Source organism: Sus scrofa, chromosome 5, assembly GCF_054392235.1.
Source record: "Sus scrofa isolate SSC_HxYL_T2T_F1_AM1 chromosome 5, Sscrofa_HxYL_maternal_Yorkshire_Landrace_v2.0, whole genome shotgun sequence".
Classification (NCBI taxonomy): Eukaryota; Metazoa; Chordata; class Mammalia; order Artiodactyla; family Suidae; genus Sus; species Sus scrofa.
In genome coordinates, this window is record NC_139387.1 from 9,073,697 (window position 1) to 9,079,895 (window position 6,199).

Consider the following 6,199-nt stretch of genomic DNA (forward strand, 5'->3'; position numbering starts at 1 on the left):
TCTCCTCGGAGGATGGCACCACAGCGAGGGCTCACCAGAGTGTCTGCCCTGACAAGCTGGGCATCCACCAGCTACAGTAAGTAGGCTTGGCACCAGCTTTTTCCTTTGAGAGGAAGCCCACACTGGTGGCCCCAGGTGTAGCCGCCACTTCCTCCACTGTGGCTGCTCTATTGGGCCTGTCGGGTAGGCACCGGGTGGGTGTGTGTGTGGGCAGGGGAGACAAGGACAGAGGCTGGCTGGCATCCACCATCAGATGGGTAGATGGGTCATCCCAGCTCTTGTTTCTTGAGGGTCTTCTCTGTGGGGAGTGCTCCCCGACGGGCACAGAGCCAAGATCCAGGCTGCCCCTTTCGAGAGAACATGGACGGATGTGATAAAACCATCCCCAAATTTCCACCAACCCGAGCCTTCTGGCTGCTTCCTCAAACCTATGCCAAGGCAGTTGTAGCATCAGTTACGGTCGCCTGCAAAGGCAGACGGACCTGCACCCAAAATTCAGTTCAGAGGTTGAGGCTGATGCCACCCGCACACCAGGAGCGTGAAGATGTTAATTATGCACATAAACGAAGTCGGTGGGATGGGCGGGGTGGGCCTCTCGGGTCTAGAATGGCCTGGGTTTTCCTACAGCTGAAGGTGGGCCAGGCTGAGCGTTCCTGTGCTGAGCAGGGGCCTGTGTGGTTTGAATCTCTTGCTGGTGCCAAAGAAGGGACCCAGGCTTTCTTAGCAGCTTGCCCGGGTGAGGGTGGGGCACAAGAGGAAGGGGAGGGGTGAGGCTTGTAAGTTGCAGTGTCAAACATCAAAGAGGGGCAGTTCCTGTCCTGGCTCAGTGGTTAACAAACCCAACTAGCATCTGTGGGGATGCGAGTTCGATCCCTGGCCTCGCTCAGTGGGTTAAGGATCTGGCATTGCTCTGAGCTGTGGTGTAACTTGCAGATGCAGTTCAGATCCAGCATTGCTGTGGCTGTGTCGTAGGTCAGTGGCCACACCTCCAATTGGACCCCTAGCCTGGGAACCTCCATATGCTGCAGGTGCGGCCTTAATAAAACCAAAAAAAAAAAAAAAAATCCAGAAGGGGATTCAGGGAGTTCCCTGGTAGCCTATCAGTTAAGGATCTGGCATTGTTACTGCTGTGGCTCGGGTTGCTTCCGTGGTATGGATTCAGTCCCTGGCCTGGGCTTTTGCATGCTGCGGTGCAGCAAAAATAAATAAGTAAATTTATTTAAATAAGGATTCAGACTCCTCGGCACTGCATCTTCATCTCCATCCCAGAGGAGGCTGTGGTCGTGCCCAGGCCTCCCAGAGACTTCTTGGCAGTGCACTGGGCTGGCGCCAGGCATCCTTGTCAGCTTGTTAAATCCTGAATCTGAATGCAGCCTCGAACCATTCCCCATCCAATGCCCTGAGGCACTTCCACTCATCAAGCAAGCCTGCCCTGTTCTGATGGCTTTTATAAGCAATTTATTTACTTACAGTGATCTCTCAACGTCCCCAAAATTTCCCTCATTATCTGTGGTCCTTTATTGGGACTTCTAAATCTACCTGTGCCTACTCCATCCCTATCACTGTCATAAATAATATATATATATGTGTGATTTGATATACATATATGAAAAAGAACTATACTTCCTTGTTGTGGTCCTGGTGCAGGTGGGAAGAAGAATTTAGAAGAGTTTATTGAGATAGGAAATGCTGCTAGCACAGCGGGGTGACTTCCTGATGGTCAGAGGGAGCCAACCCCAGTGGAAGTTGGCTGCTGCTTCTTATAGCCAGAGAAGAAGGGATGGGGTGATTTGCTGATATGCCGGGGGTCCAAAATGCTCCTCATTCCAGATAAAGGCCTGCTTGAGTAAGCCGTCCCTTTACCAAGAGGAGGAGAGCTTGATAGAACACGTTATCTCTTTATCAGAAGGGAGCCAGGCCTGTCACAGGTGTCAGCTCCAGGTTTTGTGTTTGAGCCGATATGCTGTGGCTTGAGTGCCACACTCTCTAAACAAACAAACAAAAACCTAGAAGAGGCCTTTTGGCTTTCACAGCACGACCTGAGTTGAGAACGGGCTGATCTGGGGCTGCCACTATCTTGGTTCAGACTTTCACGTTGAGCCAACTCCGCCATTCAGGGCTAGAGCCGCTGTGTATGCAGAACTTTATCTCTGTGGCCCCTCCCAGTCCCCAGGTATGGCGAGCCCATAGCACGTCCAGGATTATCACAAGGGTCCCTGTTGCTGCCTGTCTGGTGGGGGATCTGGTTCCACCTCCCACCCTGAAGATCTGTTTCTGTTCACGACCTCTCACTTAGCCTCAGTGTGTTATGGGTTGAATTGCGGCTCCGGAACCAGCCCCACCGCCCTCATCCCCCTCAATTTTTATGTTGAAGTCTTGAGCTCAAGTGCTTCAGATTATGACTGCACTTGGACCGTGAGTCTTTACAGAGACAATCAAGTGAAAATGAGGCCATTGGGATGGGCACTGATCCAGTGCTACTGATGGGAAAGTGGGGCCAGGAAACAGACATAGAGGGGAGGTGACGGCCACCTACGAGCCAAGGAGAGAGGCCTGGAACGGATCCTTCCCTCCCAGCCCTCGGAAAGAACCAAACAGCAAGGGTATGGCGAGCCGCTCAAGTCCACGCAGCCAGGTTGTCGGGAGCCAGGAATTTGAGCCTCTGTCTCGGTACTAACCTCTCCACCAGCAATTCTCAAACTTTTGGTGTCGTGAATCTTTGCATTCTTAAAAATTTTTGAGAAGCCCAAAGAGATTTTTTTTTTTTTTTTTTTTTGGCCAAAGCATGCAGCAGCTTAATGTGGGATCCGAGTTCCCAGACTAGAAATTGACCCTGGGCCGTGGCAGTGAAAATGCCGAATCCTAACCACTAGACCACCAGGGAACTCCCAGAGGGCTTTTATGTATATAGGTTATATCTGTCAATATTTGCCATATTAAAAAAATGGAGAAAGTTTTAAAATATGCATTAATTCATTAAAAAAATCAACCTATTACATAGGAATATAAGTAACATGTCATGAAAGACAATTGTATTTTCTGAAGAATTGGTCTTGTTTTTCCTTTTTCTCTTTTTTCCCAAATCTCTTTAATGTCTGGCTTGATAGAAGAGAGCTGGATCCCCCAATCTGCTTCTGCAGTGTCTGTTGCAGTAACCTGTGGGATGTAGCCTCTAGAAAATTCCACCGTGCACTTATGAGGGTGTAGAGTGGGAAAGGCTAACAACATCTTAAGCATCATTATGTGAACTTTTTGGCCTCCAAGACCCCTGTAAAGGGTCCTGGGGACGCCCGGGGCTCCCTGGACCATGCCTGAGAGCCACCGCTCCTCTTGTTCCCTCGGTGGTGGACAGCTGGACGAGGTCCGCTTCTGACTCTCTCCTCAAAAGTGTGGGGCAGCCTCGCTGGACCTCCCCGTCGAGGCCTTCGGAGAGCTCATGCAAGTGACTTTTCCAGAGCTCAGCGGTAAACATCCCAGCTCCACTCCTCACTGCCTTCTAAAAGGAAAAGCTGCAGAGTTCCCTGGTGGCCCCGAGGTGAAAGGATCCAGCATTGTCACTGCTGTGGCTCAGGTCACTGCTGGGTAATGGGTTCAATCCCTGGCCTGGGGACTTCTGCATGCTATGGGTGTGGCCAAAATTTTAAAAATAAATTAGGGAGTTCCCTTTGCGGTGCAGTGGTTAACGAATCTGACTAGGAACGATGAGGTTGCGGGTTCGATCCTTGGCCTTGGTCAGTGGGTTAAGGATCCGGCGTGGCCGTGAACTGTGGTGTAGGTCGCAGACACAGCTCAGATCCTGCGTTGCTGTGGCTGTGGTATAGGCTGGCGGCTACAGCTCCGATTAGACCCCTAGCCTGGGAACCTCCATATGCCACGGGGAGCGGCCCTAGAAAAGGCAAAAATAAATAAATAAATAAATAAATAAATAAATAAATAAAAAAAATAAAAATAAATTAAAACAAAGGAAAAGCCGAAGAGAAAGAGAAAAGAGGGACCAGGGAGGAATGACTTAAGGCAAGTGGGAGGAAGGGAAGGGAGGCAGATGGAGCCTGGGATCAGGAGGGTGGCAGGAGGAGAGGAGGCCGCAGACCTTGAGAAGTCACACGGAGAACCACAGGGCTGGTTTCCATGAAAAAGGAAAGAAAAGAACCCTACCCTCGAAGGCAGGGCCTTGAGGGGGTGAGAGAGAGCACCCCAGCCTGCAGAGGGCAGCTGGCAGCCTTCCCCACTTCCTGAAGGTTCCCAGCTGTCCTGGAAAATGGGACAGAAAAGGGAAACAAACGCTTGCTCCTGGTGCTGGGGGCTGGAGCCCCCTCTGTCCCCAGTCGGGGCTTCTCCTGGGTCTTCACGTGGTCCTCCCTGCGTGTGTGTCTGTGTCCCGATCCCTCTTCTTGTAAGGACATCAGTCAGGCGGAAATAGGATCCACGCCTCTGATCTCGTGGAACTTAATCTCCTCTTTAAAGGCTCCATCTCGTGGTCATCGTGGCTCAGCTGGTTAAGAACCCAACTAGTATCCATAAGGATGTGGGTACAATTCCCTGGCCTCATTCAGTGGGTTAAGGATCCTGCGTTGCTGTGGCTATGGTGTAGGTCACAGAAGCAGCTCAGATCTGGTGTTGCTGTGGCTGCGGGGTAGGCCACAGCTACAGCTCGAATTCAGCCCCTAGCCTGGGAACCTCCCTATGCCGCAGGTGTGGCCCTAAAAAGCAGCAGCAGCAGCAGCAGCAAAAAAAAAAGGCTCCATCTCCAAATGCAGTCACATTCTGGGGCCCTGGGGGTTAGGCCTCCTGCATAAGACTTTTAGGGGGGACATAAATCAGCTTATAGTTAGTTGCCTACCGAGAGCCAACCAGTCTTCTTGTGAATCTAACCGTCATTATTTGGGAGGTGAGGAGGTGGCAGGTATCCAACAAAATGCTCATTCTCCAGCTCCCCACAGCTCGGGGGTGGTGGGAGGGGCTAAGTGAGCCACTCGAAATGGGCCCTGAATTTGGGCTCATCTGATGTTTCCTCATGTCAATAGAAAATCAATTAACTATCAAGAAGAAAAAGAGGACTTTTATTTGAGCCAAACTGAGGCTTATAACCCAGGAAGCAGATTCTCAGAAAGCTCTGAAAATCGTTTTGCCTGTTGGTTATGAAAGGATGAAAATGCAGCCTAACCCTCCAAGACCCCAAGAAGGTAGTAAAGAGCCCTAACTCCAGCTTCCTAAAAAGCCCTAGATGCCCTCGAATTCCAGACCCTGCTCCCTGCCAGTAAACAGGTAGAAGGTCACACTTCTTGCTGTTCCAGGGCCTGCTCTCTGTATGAAACTAGGTGAAAGAACGTAAAATAGGCCCTTGAGTGCGTGATCCTGGCCTAAGTAAGATAACAGGAAATGAGTTGACTAATCGCTTATCTGGATTCTGTAAGACTGCTGGCACCTTAGAAGAAATGATTACACATTGAAAGCCCTAGTGACCTATCTCAACTGCAATCTGTCACTCTGCCCAGGAGCCCGCGCAAATGCGGACCTCCGGAACTGTAGAAAAATGATTGGTCCACAGAGCGCGGGCTCTCAATGTTTTAAAATGATTGGTCCACGGAGCGGGGGCTCTCCATGTCTTAAAATGATTGGTCCACGGAGCGCGGGCTCTCGATGTTTTAAAATGATTGGTTTGCGAAGCGCGGGCTTTGTTGTGAACCCCATAAAAGCTGTCCCTATTCCGCACTCGGGGCCGCAGTCCTCTACCCCTGCGTGGCGTACGACTGTGGGCCCCAGCGCGCTTGGAATAAAAATCCTCTTGCTGTTTGCATCAAGACCGCTTCTCGTGAGTGATTTGGGGTGTCGCCTCTTCCGAGTCCGGACGAGGGGGGTTTTCCTTCTACTGGGCTTTTCAGTTAGAAGTCAAAGGCGTGGTCGTATACATTTTCAGGACAAAGGATCATACATCAAAGTGACATCCTGATATTTTACATAAAGGTCACTAAGGATACACAGTCCAGGTAATCACAGACAAAGCAAGCACCAAGTCACAGTGAACCCCTGCAGAGCTGAGAAAGAACCGTATATTTTTTTGTCTTTTTAGGGCCGCACCGGCAGCATATGGAGGTTCCTAGGCTAGGGATCAAATCAGAGCTGTAGCCACCGGCCTACACCACAGCCACAGCAGCACTGTGATCCGAGCCGTGTCTGCAACCTACACCTCAGCTCATGG